The 15,622-nt window shown below is 38.7% G+C and overlaps 1 protein-coding gene across 11 annotated transcripts in view; it reads right to left on the reverse strand.

Annotated features, from left to right (window-relative positions):
- Positions 1-15,622, reverse strand: part of LMO7 (LIM domain 7) — a 921,898-nt gene that overhangs the window by 696,576 nt on the left and 209,700 nt on the right. The gene's annotated exons all lie outside the window — the stretch shown is intronic.

Below are 15,622 nucleotides of genomic sequence, written 5' to 3' on the forward strand. Positions count from 1 at the left end.
TTCTTTACAAAGTCTATACTATCACTTTTTAAAAACTACAACAGTACTCTAACTATCCAGGGAAGATGACATTTTCTCCTTCAAACATATCCAGACAAAAAAATTGCTTAGCAAACTTAAACCTACAACCCTTGCAGAGGACAGCTTACCTACAGAATTCCATAAACTAGCAGCTGACTCCATCTCCTACCCAGTCTCCGTCCTGAGTAACTGCTCTGTCTCAGAATGCTACATTCTTGCAGTTTGGAAAATATACATCATTCCACTACATAACAGAGGGAACTGTACTGAGCTCTCCATGTACAGACCCATAGCAACTTTATCTCCCTTAGTCAAAGTACTAGAAAAATGTATTCATACCCAGCTCATGAAATGCCTGTTATCTGCTATCTAATACACAGCATGGTTTCCTCCCCATTCATAGTACCAGAACTGCCCTTATAAGTTTTACAAATGCAATCAACCTATATAGAAATGAAGGTAAACTAGTGTCTTCCATCTTCCTGGACCTGTCCAAAGCTTTTGGCACCATCTCCCACCAGATAATTCTTACTGAACTCTCTACCCTAAAACTTAATCACTCATGTCTTGCATGGTTCCCTAACTATCTAACTGATCTTCAGCAAGCTGTTAAACGGCAACAGGATCTCTCATCTCTTTTGCCTGTCACCATGGGGGTCCTCCAGGGTTCAATTATAGGTCCTCTTCAGTATTTTCACCAATCGACTTCATACTGCTACCCATCTTGCCTCCATTGTATAGTAAGCAGGCGTGAAAGTGCTCATCTGTGTTTTAGCCTTGCTTTTAGGGTTTTATTTTTCTTTGAATAAAATCCATGATTTTATACAGCAACTGGCATGTTGACTGGTTGGATTTACACACAAATTTACTAACCTAAAGAAAACAGATCTAGTAAAACTTGAAGCTTGCTACAATAAAACAGATACGTTTGTAACAAACTCCCCACACAGATCCCACCACTGCTCTGCCCTACAATTCAACTGGTTAGAATTACCCCACTATTTAATCTGTACCCAGCTCATCACCGCCCAACCAACCAGAATTTTCCACTGCTCTCCAAAATCTACTCCAGACTTGCACAAACACTCATGTCGTCCGTTCCTCAAAGAAGTCTCTACTTGTACTATGTCACAAAATCCAACAATCGCACTCTGGACGCTCTGTACTCCAACTATGTTTCTAAAATTTGGAACACTATCCCTCAACCTATCAAAACTACTGCTAATCCAATTAATTTAAAAAAAATACTCAAGATCCACCTGAATAACAACTGGCTTTGTCTATGCACCAGCCCAGGCTAAATCTCATTCTTCTTGTCTATTAACTTTCCAACCTATATTCCTTCCACCTTTAATGCCCGTTATATGGAATTCTATATTTACTCCTTTACTGCTATATTCACCCACCACCACTAACCATAAATCCGTTCAGCCTGTATCCCCTCCTACTAAAAAACTTGTTGTTCTTTCTTCTCCTTGTCCTACTTAGCATACCATATCTTAACTCTGCTTCCTTTTCACATATCCCTTAAATTATCACTGCATTTCTACTCGTCTAACCTAACCACTTATTCCCTCTGGCACCATCTTTCCCAGCACTATACTTTCACCAACCATTGTATTTCTTCTTGCTTCTTCCCATATATACCCATACATTACACTTTGCTAACTAAGCTATCACCCCTTTCCCTCCTCTGCAATTTCTCTCTTCTCATCTCTCTTCCACATGACATTAAATAAAGACACCATAATAAAACTACCCATTTTATTTTCCTCTAGCATATTTCTAACCGAATCATATAATTTTTAAAGTCCACTTGTCTCTTGGATATACTGTCATCACAAAAATGTTACGTCTGTATCCTCCGTGTAAGATGGCTTTGAACTATTGTATGTATAAATGTCTGTCCTTCCCATCAATGTGAATTTCATGGTATATTCATATTGTCTTATTCTAATGTGTACAAGTTAATATAATCAATGTAATTATGGTAATTGTCTCTGGAGCTTTTCTCCCTGGGCCTCCACTGAAAATGGACACTGCAGTCGGACTTTCCCAGTAAGAAGAAGAAGAAAAAAAAATAGTGCCAGTGTAGGGGACATTTACGACTGTGGACAGTACAGGTATCAAACTCCTACCACTTTGGTTGAGAGTTCTGGAGAAGGTGATTTGATAAACGAATACATAGAATAGTAGATAGTAAGATGGAAGACGAGCAGTTCAGATCAGCATGCAGCACAACTGGCCCAATGTTTACAGTGAGATAGATACTTGAGAAGAAGCAATAAATGGGTAAAGAGTCTAACTGAGCTTTCCTTGACCTGGAAAAAGCATATGACAAGGTCCCAAGAAAGCTTATTTGGGTGTGAATTCTCAAAAACACAGAAATTAGTTCAAGCTTTGTACAAGGACCCAATGACTCAACTGAAAACAGGGTTTGGTTATCTGACAGATTCCCAATGGAAGTGTTTTTAGATCAGGGTTCATCTCTGAGCCCACTGCTACTCATACTGGACTACATTAGCAAACGGGCCTGATGGGACAGATCAACAAAGCTGCTGTATGCAGATGTGGCATTACAAGCAGACTCTGAGCAAGAACTTCAGCAAATGATATTTGAGTGAAATGCAAAACTGAAGGCACATGGGATAAAACTTATTACAAATAAGACCGCTGTAATGGCAGCAAATGGAGAACTCAGGAGAAGCTGAGAATTGATAGAAGGGAAAATAGTGAAGCAGGTTAACAGCTTCAGGTAACTGGAAGGGGTGGTTGAGGAGAAGAAAAATCTGAATGAGGAAGTCTAAGCTAGAATCAGAGGGATTGCAGCCAACTGGCACAGTGTGCTGGGTGTATTGTATGACAGAAGAATGCCAAAGAAGCTGAAAAGTAAGTTGTGCAAAACAGTGATGTGACTGGTGCTACTGTATGGTACAAAAACCTGGGCAGTAAAGGCAGAGCAGTTGAGGAAGCTAGAGGTGATGGAGATTGTGCCTGAGATTTGTGGCTGGATACAGACTGTGTAGGACAGATGAAATGACTTAAGAACAGAAACCAAAGTAGCTCCAATTGCAGAAAGGGTCAGAGAAGTGATTTAAGGTGGTTCAGGCACATTTGCCGAAAAGCAGAAGACAAATCTGGTGAAGAAGATGTGGGCAGACAGGAAGAAGGCATGAGGAAACTAAGGCATCCAGGAAACAATGGGATGGATTTTGAGAGGTAAGACTTGCGACAATTGGACATGAGAGTTGAAGGTAGGAAAGTGGCATTGAATTGAGAGAGTTGACGGGACACCCCAACCCCATTTAAAAAATTGGGGGGAAGGGGTTGATTATGATGTCTGTTATCTGAGAACATTAGGTCCAAGGCTATGCTCTTTTCTAGTATAAGCTGTCTGAGAAGCCTGTCCCTTTGGGGTATTAAGATACCCTATTCTTGCATTTGAATGAAGCCAAAGTATTGCATTTACCATGCAGTGTGTACTGTATTTCGTGTCCCTTATGAGTAGCCTTTCACTTTCCTGTACTATGGAAACTTACTGTCATCTTTTCCGCCTCGTTCCCCAGTGAGGGCATGTTTACAACTACTGTGTACTGTGCTGGTGTTTCCTGTTGTCATTCTAAAATATGGCCTCTCTTTTCTTTTAAACATATTTGTTTTCTTGCTTTGATCTGTCCATACTTGACTATACTTTCACATGCTTTCTCCCTTCTTCCAGCAAACTGCATACTCTGATACGTTTACATCACTGTCATTCCCTGTACACTGGTTTACTGGCTTCCACAGCCTCCTTTCATCAGCCACTTTTCCTAGAGGCTCAGTCTGTGAAACCTGGCCTTCAGAGGTAAGCAATGGGAGTTTGCTTTAGGAGGTGGCACAGAAGAATGGGAAGTAGGCCCTCTAGTCTCTGTTGTATATTTCTGGCTTGAATTCTGGCCACCAAAATCAACTACTACCTTATCTGTCCAAGTTAGCCGATTTTCTGCTTCTATATGTCAGATGCATCCTTGCAGGCTTCTCCTTGCCCATTGTGCTCTTCCATTTGGCTTTGCCATGGCTGGAGTTAGAGAACCTATTCAGTATGTGGCTTATGTCTGAGATGGTATGAGGGGGCACTGTTTGCTTTATTCACATTTCCTTGATATTGCTGTTGAGCCCAGTACCAGGCTGCCTTAGTCATGTGCCACTGTTGGCAGTCGCTTCTCTCTCTTGTCCTGCAGGAAGACTTGCATCTCCTAAAAGATCCCTCTTTGTATTGATAGTTCAACTGCCTATCCTTTCTCTGTGTTTTACTTCAAGAATCTGTTTGGTTTGGGAGTCTGATACTGTACCATGAAGACTGATGCTGCTAGAATGTCCGATTCCACTTAAAGAAAAATGTGCAGTTTGAAGCAGAATTTTAAGTGACTTTTCCATCCATTGTATGGGGGTGAGTGGCAGTGCCCCACAAGCTTACATATTGGAGACTTCACCCCTGCACCTGTTTATGTAATTCAGTCAGCTATGAAGTTGCTGCATCTTGAGGCAGGGGGAGAAAATTCCTCCTGCAGCAAGGTTTCATTTTGCTCATTTGTGTTGGCCATGTGGATTTCATTTGGATGTTCTGCTATTGTGTGTTTCAGCTTTGTCATGACTAGGACAGACTGGCATCTGCCCTTCCAGCATGCTGGTTCAGTGGTCACGTAGTTTGTATCTTACAGGAGACATTTTCTTCTGACCATCAGATTCATTCTGTGCATCTCTGAAATACAGCGCATTGTGTAAAGTACTTCATCTTTATGGGTGTTCATTACATTGTGTATTACTTTCCTCCGGATATATTTGAGGTTTTGATAAACCAGTCTGTTCACCTTTCATTTTGTTCATGAGGTTCAGTACAGAGGAAAAAATATTCTCTCTATCCTACGTTTTCACAGGTAGTTGCGCTTGTTTAAATAGTGAATGATTTCAATATGATACGATTTGCTGCTGTTTCTTCTGACATGGAGGTTTGAGCCTGTTTAGAAAATGCTTTCCATGTGGTTAGTGTAGTGCATTACATTGCCTTTTCCCACAAGTCCGTTAGCCCTTGACCGATGTATGCAAATGTGACCTCTAATGCTTATTTCAGGAGTGACTGCTGATGTGTGTTGCATCCTGCTCATTTTCATTGTTGCCTATTAAAGGACTGCAGCACCCTTTAAGAGGTCATTTCTTGGGACAGCTTACAGTGAGACAGTAATTTTGGTAATTAGACCCTGCCATCCTTTAAAATGTCAGCTTGTGTGCTTTACCAGTAGGCGACATTTTGTTTTATTGTGTCTGACTGCAGCCAGTTTGCCAACCATTCTTTAATCCATATTGTGGTTGAATGGTTTGTGTAGTGAAACTATAATTTTAAATGTAGCATCATTGCATATAGCATCAATATCCATTGTCATAGCCATAAACATGGATTTGGCTAAAAAATTACTAATAGTGTTTGATAAGTTTGTAAACATGGTAAAAACAATTGGACATGATTTATCCTATGAAACCTGTGAAGATGCATATCGACATGTCCATGATGAGTAAGAAAAGACATGTTAAGCTAGCAAGGCTATCATTTTCTGAATAGATCTTTCCTGATTAATGTATCCAAGTAAAGCTCTTCATTTCAGTCTGGGCATAATTTATTGATATGTAAAGTAATTTGGCTAACTGCAGACTTGGTGTGTTTGTTTCTGTAAGCAACTATGTTTGGTCTACATTCAGCAATGCAATAAATTTAGCTTAGATCAACATTGCAGTCATTTTTGGAAGATCTTAATTGGCACATATTTTATACATTGCTCATTATAGTGACCTCAAGTCTGGTACAAAATTAACTACTGAGTAAGTGGAACATTTAAATGTTGTGTATTGTTATGCAGTTGTGTGTTAGTGGTCAAGGGATTGAAGGAGCAGACTTTGTCTTAATTTACTTGGACTCTTGCTGTTTTTCATATCTAAGCAACAAGTTAAGATGCTTCTAAGTTTGTGTACTACTGGAGTTGTCTATTTACCTTCCCACCATCCATATTGGTTTAGTCGAGCAATTATTGTGCTGGATAAAAATGTTGCTTGTTGGTAATAGTCATCTGCCAGCAAAGCAGTGCACACTGGCAGTGCACACTGAAGGGAACTTCTAAGTGTGTTTAAATGCACATATTGGCAGCCTTTGTTTGCCAAGTCATTTTTACTTTGGCTTACTTTCAGGCACGCAAATGCAGTTTTTATATCTTCCTGCTGTACAAAGGTACAGAAGCTTTCACTGGTCATTTTGATTTGAAAGATTTTGACCAAACTTAAGACTGCATGGAATGATTGCATAAATGTAGATCTATTTAATTCTTAAAATATATCATGGTTGTAATATTTTTTTCTCTTAACAGCTATGATGAAGAGATTCATCAAAGCTGTATTAACCATCTCACTTTGTGAAGCCATATTACTTAAAGCAAGCTTAACAACTTACTGAAACTGTAAGTTTCTGCAGAATCTATTACTAACCTTGGAATTCAATACATTAGCTAGTGGGCTGACTAAATATTTGCTTACCTGAAAATTATTTGGTTATACAGTCAGGATTTAAGTCATGCACGTCTCTGGTCTCTATATCTGCGTTGATAGATAATTAAAAGTTGCAATCCTGGTAGACAAAGTACAAATATATTTCTCATTATGGTGAATGTCCGTGTTTTGGGTTAGTCTATAAAAAAGTATTACAGCAAATTTCCCTTGAGTGAAAAACATGAGCGAGGAATTCACTACATTATCCAAAATGTGGAATGACCAAACTTTAGTCAAACTGTTCAAATAACATACCAGTAGACACCAAGAAACCCCAATGGCAATAGTTAGCTTTGTTTTTATTTTAGTAAACTAACCTAGGCGCATTGTAAATTAACATCATTAAAACCTCTATGCATACATTTAATTAAGAATAAAAACTCTCTAATTCATTGTCTTAAAGCTCACCTCTTTTAAGACTGGTCTAATTAATAGTTTCATTTAACACAAAAATTGTGGCTTTCATCTTGGTAATCCATTGATATTCTAAATCTTCAGTCTATATGTAAGATCACAGTCTCTTAAATTATTATGGACAAGCTGTTTAACCATGAATACAAAAGTACATGTTTTACCCCTTTAATGACATGTTTAACTAAACATGTTTACAGTCATTTTCTTCACTTCATGTTCACTAATATGTTCAGTTGACATTCTTTTAGTCTTACCAATGTAGAAGCAGGGACATTTTATACAGTGCACCAACTAAACTACATTTTGGAATCCACAATTAGCACAGAAATAGAATTTAAATTGAAAGTATTAAGTAAGTTGCACAAAGTAGGATGAGAAATCTATATATTGACAATAATTACATGCTTGACATTAAAAAGTGCCATGCTGTAAATGCACGGTAAAATGCATATACTCTGTAACACAACTGCTGTTTAAGAAGTTTGTTTTTTTAAAAAAAACTTGTGGTGAATTAGCCAGTAGTCCTCTCATTTTGTTGTCAGGCATATGCCAATTATTCTTAATATTAGAAATGGATCTTTTATTTCTATAACTGGTTAGAGGAAATGTCAGTCTGTCTGAGACTGCTTCACTTAAATGTCACATTTCTCTCCAAAAAAATGAAAATGCTGTACTTTTTCTTTCCAACTAATTTGATACTTCACTTTGGTAATCTCATTCCCCTTATAACCTTGTAAAAAATCCATTTCTAATTCGTTATATACCCCTTCAAGTTGACCATCCTCACTAAGTAGCCTAGAAGTGTATAGGAAGTATCTTGTGATGTTAGTGTGTAGGAACTGTCCTGTCATGATGTTATAGATGTATTTTAGATGCATGCTCCTATGATTCAAATAAGGAATTGCATTTATTCTTTAGCATATAATCTGATTTGAACATCCAAAAAATTAACACAATCCCTTGCATAAAGCATCTGTAAAAGATTTTGTAGCAGCCTCAAGATATTCTTGAAATTGATTTAATAAAGCTGGGCTTCCCTCCCATGTAATAAACATGTCATCCATAAAGCACTTGTACAAAGCTACATGCTGCATAAACATTCCATTAAATGTATACAGCTTTCTTCCCATGTCGGTGCTAAGTTACCATAGCTATTAATACAAGGTGTACCTATAGCAACCCCTGGTTTCTGTACCTAATATTTGCCATTAAACACCATAACATTATTTTCTAGACTTAACTGTAAGAATGTACAAGCTATGTTTCTTTAACAAGTTCGCTCTAAAGGCATAATGGTAAATAGAGAGTTAACAGGGTTGGGAGGGTGGCCTAATAGTTAAGGTGTTTGCCTTACAAACACAAGGTGCAGGGTTCGAGTCTCACAAGGGATAAATGGCTAGGCTTAAAATGGCTTGCAAGGGCAGTTAGCTTAGTACTAACCTATGAACCTATGAACATCTAATGTCACTAGGTATTAAACCTTTTGATTATCCCAAAAATTACTGTACCATGTGTAAAGCTTGTGTAAAAATCATCATCAATAATTGTATCAAAACAAGATGTGGTTGCGTAAGCCATCCCGTTGCAGAATACTGTCAGTGGCCTCTTTTGTAATTGTGTATTTTTATTCACTACATCTCTCTCCTTTTGTTGGGGACTACCTTAGTAACTGTTGTCCTGAGGAAGTTTCTTTTTGACGTGGTGCTCTCCGTATTGTCATGTCTTCTATAGTAGTTTAAAAAATCAGAACTTTTGAGTTTTTGAGTGAATTAAGTCTCCTTTTTTATGATTAAATAATTTAATCCTTGCACTCAGTTCCTGTGGCAGTTTAAACTTTTAAATATTTGGAACTCAGCACTCTTATTGTAGGCTCAAAATGTAACATCCCTGAAGAATTTGCTTTGCAAAGGAAACCTCTCCTTAACTAGGTGTTGCAAAACATCTATTTCTCTTGGGGCTGCTTGTATTTGTTAAATGGTCATCTTTCCAGATGATATGTATGACTAGGTATTGCAAATGGTCTCTATGTAGATAGGAGTAATACAAAATGAGGTTTGGAAGTATTTGGTTATATATTAATATGGGACCGCTTGGCAACAACTCACTTGAAGCAAGACTGTAAACTGACCTTTTTATGGTATGCTGCGGGTGTATGGTTTAGCACAGTCTGAGAGCACATTAAACCCCACTATATATAGTATGTTGAGGTCATCCAGATTTTTTTTTTATTTATGCACCTAATGTTTATCCAGAACAAGGTTTACCAAACTACTGGAGAATCAAAACCTTTCACAGAAAAGGTAGGAGGCCATTGTATTCACTTTGTTAAAAATTATCTGAATAACGTTACATATATTGTAACCAGGCTACAAGAAAGATAGAGATGTTCCAATGCTTTTGTGAGTGGGAAATTTGATTTATGATGGCTCAGCTTTTCCTCCACCAGTAAGCATCGATTCTTTAACATTATCCCTTTTATAGCTTTATGTTGGACAGATAAATGAAGCATTCATGAACGGTACCTGGAGCAATGAGTAGTTCATCTTTCTCACTGTAGAAGAGATTCAACTGTTTTTTTGGATCAATCAGTTAAAGCTGGGAATATCTAAGCAAAAATCAGGAGTAAATGTATTTTTTTCTTTTTGTATTTGATCCATTCACAACCCCCTTTTCTACATTTTTGCACATGGGGTCAGGGGTGTTTCTTCAGCATTGGTAATCTAGAGCCAAGGTTCATATAGCAAGGTGGCTAGCCCTGCCATGGTTCTTGCATACCATACACTCAAACCTATGACCAATTAAGTGTGCCCTATCCTCCTCCTGCATATCTTAGGGATGGAAGAAGAAACCAGAGCACCCAGAGGAAACCCATGCAAACACAGGGAGGACATGCAGACTCCACACAAAAGCTTCCCCAGCTGAGAATCGACCCAGAGAACCTCTGGCTGTGAGGTAACAAGGCTATCTGCTGCACCGTTGGAAACAAGCATTGGTTTGTGAACTCTGTGCAGAAACAAATAGTCTGCTTAGGAATGACCCTCTGCTTCTAGATTTTGAGGGTGGACAAGTCAGTTATGTCACTTAAGAGTGTGTTCTTAGTCATTAGAATGCAAGTCACTTGGGATTTCATTTTATGAATGGCTTACAGTAGTGGCTATAACTAGTGTTCCACAATATGCTGTTAATAAATGTTCAGAAAACAAATGTAGTGAATCCCTAAATGTACAGAAGGAAAGTATCCTATTAAAGGATGTTCTTAATTTGCCTAACAGAATTTTGATAATTTCTGGGATCTATACGTGTTGGGGGTTTTGTATTGTGACCTTATCTATCACCCCTGCAGTCAGTAAATAAAATACCAGCAGGCAAGTGAAACCAAAATAATTGGCAATGTTTACTGGTGTGCAGAACTGAAAAATACAAATACTCTGGAGCAATTTGGAGTACCCACGAGGGAAAAGAACATCTTGGATCTTGTCTGTACTAATATGGGAGCATCTTGCACCGTCACTTGCGTATCGTCATCCCTTGTTAGGTCTGACCATTAAGCAGTCTCCTTCAAAATAAAACTGAAACCAGAGATCCCTACCACCCAGCGGACCTTTAGAAATTTCTTAAAAACCATTGTCAGGCTTCAAACCCCATTAAATCCACTGAATGTGCAGTTATGTACACCACCAACACTATACCAACATGTAAACAGCTGCATAGGTGCAGATGTACCCTGTAGGAACAAGTGCAGGACAAACCCACATGGTGCAACCATCATATCAGTAAGCTTATAGTAAAAGGAAAAGAATTTTGACCAAAAGAAAGAAGAATTATTCCCAGAATATTAGAGCTCTTGTCACTGAAATAAATCAGGAACTTGATAAAAAAAAAAAAAAAAAAAACACCAAAGGCAAGTTTGAAGCTAAAATAGCTACCTAAACCAAGGACAATAAGGCATTTTTTGTTGTTTGTAGTCTTGAAAGCACAACACAGCAATGAGCTGAGGTGATTGTGAACAATGTTACCTACACCGAGGCTGAGGTGATTGTGAACAATGTTACCTACACCGAGGCTGAAGATGTGTACTTACTGGCTGGTAAGTTTAGGTCCAAGTTTACCCTCTTTCCCTTCTGTTTGTCTCTCAAGATATACCTGAAACTGGTTTGCCTCCAGCTATCACACAAGATCAAAGCCAAAAAATGTTATCAAAAGCTAAAAATATTTCATTGATGGGTCCTGACAATATCTCTGGATGCATCTTAAATAGCATGATGCATGAGTTAGCCACATGTCTAGCAATTATGTTAAATTTCGACCTCTTTACAGGTGTTGTACCAAGTGAATTGAGAACAGCTATAGTTATACCCCTGCATAAGGGAGGACTTCCACAGAGCCATAAGTCTGACCAGCCTTGTATGCAAAGCGATAAGACTTACCATGGAACTAATCAATCAGGCCATGGGGAACCTCCAAATACTAGACCCATCTCAATTTGGATTCATTAAGGGCAGGTCATGCTTTTTCAAACTGGTAGATTTTTTTTAAAAAGTCACCAAAGCAGTGGATGAAAGCAGTATGGTACACACTGCATAAACCTGGCTGAAGGTTTTGACAAAATTCTCAACTCTGGTCTAGTTAAAAGCTAAATAAACTGGAAATATACCACTATCTCACCTGGCAGATTGCCATCTGGCTCACAGGATGCAGGTAATCAAAATAGGGGAGGAAATTTACCTCCACATAGACCAGTCACCAGTGTGGCCCCCACGGTTATGTGCTAGGACCTGTGCTGTTTGACTTCTACTTTATTAATGTAAATGCCAAAGGACTCTGATGGACTTACATTTACAAATGACTGTAAGCTGCAAGCAGTCATTGAATCCACAAATAACTTTGCCATCCTGAAGAAGGTTTGTCTCAAATTAATAACTGGTGCCTAAATCATGATCAAAACTAAATGCTAGATCTGCATTATTCTACCCTTTGGGAAGTCTTCTACCCCAAGGCACTTACTTCATTGACAATAACTCCCCTAAGGGTTAAACCAGTTCTGGATTTGGGAAGTTGTGGACAGTGACCTAACTTTGACCAACATGTGTTTGTCTGCTGTAAGAAAGTCCTGTAGTGTGCATTTTATTAACAAAGGGATTGTGTCTAGATCTAGAGATGTCATTGTTTCCCTTTACTAGCCCTCATTAGGCCAGTCATGGAGTATAATGAACCCTTTGGAATGCATCTATCCAGATACAATAACTAGAACACCCACAGGTACCTTACTAAAAGGTTACAAAACCTAAACAACGGGTCCTACACGGACTAACTCAAAGTCCAGTCACTGTACCCCGTGTTGTGTAGACTAAAAGGTGACCTGATCCTGACATAAAAGGCAGTCCTCTGACCCATTACTAATGGATTTACTGTACATCAGCAAGTCAAATAGCATCAGAAATGCTCATAATCCATCACCTTCTACTATGCTGCTACAGATGCTTTGAGTAAATGAGGTGATTTGTGTTTTACATTAAATCACAATTCAGCCTTGCCTACAGATAGAGTTGAGACTTGCATCAGTATAGCAGTATGTCCTTGCAGAGATTACATCAGGGGGTTGGCAGTGTAATTGTAATAAATTTGAAATTATTTACTCTGCAGGTTTCATATTTTGTGTGGAATACATAGGATGGTGAACCTTTTAGCAAGTCTTTAGTACTTCATATCATTTTGTAGTCATTGTTAACTATCACTGGACATTCTGATAAAGGTTGTGTGAGCTTTGTCATGTTAGGTTCCCGGTCCATACAGTGGTGGCCTACTTTGAAGATAGCACCTGGGAAGAAATCAGGGAGGTTAGGGCATTTGACTTTTTATGTAATAAGTTATTTTACTACTATTAGTGCCTTCCAGAATATGTGGCATGCTGTGGACATGTGCATCCAAAGTAATGTCCTGTCTCGTAGGGGGACAAGGCCACCAGCAGATGTATGGAAGAGTTGCCACAAACTGTGGTCATATTCACATTTTTGCACTGTGGTGTAACATTTTAGTCACTCTCTTGTTTTACAGATCATGTTTAAGCTCGCATCTTAGCTTACTGTTAAATAATATATATTTCTCTTGTGTGTGTGCACACTTACTGCTGTCAGAAAGTAAGATGCAGTGGCCTTCTGATTTTGCTTCTGACCTTTGAAAGTAAACTGATAACTTAGTAATGATTGACAATCTGTTATATCAGTGCAGTAATGCAAGTATTGTTTGTCAGCTGTCTATAGAATTTTGTGTATTATGTTAAATGTAATCTATGTATTGTATGCACATTGAGTCCAAAGAAACTTAATTTTGCTTGGTTTGCACTTGTGTGAATCAGTGACAAAGTTTACTTTGACTTTTTTCTTTTCTTACACACTGTCTTTCCCATTCCTCACACTTTCAGTGGTTAAATAAATTTCGTATGTTTTTTGTGTAGTTTTTATGTACCCTCCCACTACTGTTTGCCTTTTATTATGAGGTATTCTGGTTGCTTCTTTCCCCATTTTTGATTACCTTTAATAGTTAACTTAAGCCAGAGGGCAGAAAATAATAGATCGACTGGATTGCAAATAAGTCATATGACGTAGATAGTTAAAATTAAGCAGCCAAAATGCAGACCAAGGTTGTCATGCTCATATATTTTTATAATCTGTTTGAGAGAGAGGATCTATACTTGTTACCAAGATACTACACACAGCAATGACAGATTAACTCCAGGGTGTCGACTTGTGTTTCTGAAAGCTGAGCTTGGTCACATTGTAAAATGTCAGTGGCTTATCTAACCTCTGTGAGATTTACTTCATAAAGATGATTTTTCTTCCTCCCTGCAGCTGACCATCAGCTGCCACCAGTGCCTGTCCTGTCCTCGCCTCATTTGCAAGATCCACTGTACCAGCATTAGCCTCTGGCCTTGACCCTACCCAGCTCTGAGGACACTGAAGAGGTTGAGGATATGGTGCAGTTCAGCAGTGTGCACCTTATGCTCCCAACAGCCTGCAGCATCCCTTGCAAGCTCCACAGTCAGTGCCTTGGGGATGTGCATGCATGTTTACACACATGTACAATGCACGTTTACACACATGTACAATGCACGTTTACACACATGTACAATGCACGTTTACACACATGTACAATGCACGTTTACACACATGAACAATCTCCTACGTGGCGCACTGTTTATGCAGCGCAGAGCATGCCAGAGTCGTAATGCTGTTTATTTCAGTGAGCATCTGCTGGCTTCCTTACCCTAAGATGGGCAAGCTGTTATGTGCCCTTCATTCCCATTCTGCCCCTGCAGCCCCTCCAGCTCACATACCATATCATAAAGGCGATTACTAAAAAAAATCCTGTATGATTTGCAGCAAATCTTCTAAGTCTGTATTATGGGCAGGTATTTTCCAACATCTGGGTTTCCTTGGAGATGGATGGTTGGAGTCTCGCACTCTGGCCTTGTGAGGGGAAGCCTGACTAGGAAGGAAAGGCATCAAGCCTCTGTCTGTGCTTTTTATCTTTCCAAAGAGAGCTAAGCAGTTAGTCCACTTTCTGTCATTTCATTGGTCCCTTATTGTCCCCGATTGGCCTTTAGCAGTGTTAAGTACATCTTTTAAGATTTTTATCTTAAAAGTGACTTTTGTTTTTATCTGGTTTCCATATAACTTCCCCTGAGAGAATTACCAACAAATTATGTCATTGCCATCATTATTTGTCCAAAGACAATTACTGCATTGTTTTTTGCTTTTGGGGGGAGGGGGGCGGACAACATTGTTCATTATTATCCTTAGTAGGTTTATAGATTCATATTTGGTTGCTGATTTGTCAGGATGTTAAGCCTCACTTTGCCATTCCTATGGCAATTATTAGCCCTTATATTTTGCAATATCCAAAGATGGTCTGAACAGGTATATGTTGGGTAATTACATGTTTCCCATTACCCATGAGAGCTAGTGTTGCTAAATAGTGGATGAATTTGTGGTTCCCCTTCAGTTCATCCAAATTTAATTTGAAAAGCATAAGAAAAGTACTCTGCTTTATGTGGACTGGATGGAACAGTTCCATTGAAGCGGTATTCTTTTAGTTTGCATGTTTACAGGGTTACCACACTGATCACAGTAAATCATTTGCAGACACAGCCTTAGCGATTCCTCCACAAAAGCATTATTCTGCATGTATTATTCCCACAGTTTACATTTTTTTCTGTAATTTGCTTCCACCTTTTTCTAAATACACCACTTGCACTTTTTATCTCTGTTACTATATTCGCTACTTTTAGTATGGTTGGTTTAGAATTTGATGTCCATTTTCTTTTGTGGCAGCCACCGGAATTAAACTTGGCATGGCCTACTGTCCATCTGAGTAAGGACAGTACTGTTGGGTACGGACGTCAGCTTGGGTGCATATGCACTGCCATCACACTTAGTTTTTTTTTTTTTATGAAGATCACAATTTCCTTCCATGTTAAGAAGCCCATTTAGATCATTCCCAGAAGGAAGGTATATGTACCTTTTGAAGACAGAGCAGTTTATGCTACTCGCTACAGCAGCATTTAAGAAAGGGGTTGGTCATATTTTCGAGGAAGTTTCACTAGAGCCAGATTCCAAGC

Source organism: Protopterus annectens, chromosome 5.part0 (assembly GCF_019279795.1).
Source record: "Protopterus annectens isolate FY-2018-M chromosome 5.part0, PAN1.0, whole genome shotgun sequence".
NCBI classification, from domain to species: domain Eukaryota; kingdom Metazoa; phylum Chordata; order Ceratodontiformes; family Protopteridae; genus Protopterus; species Protopterus annectens.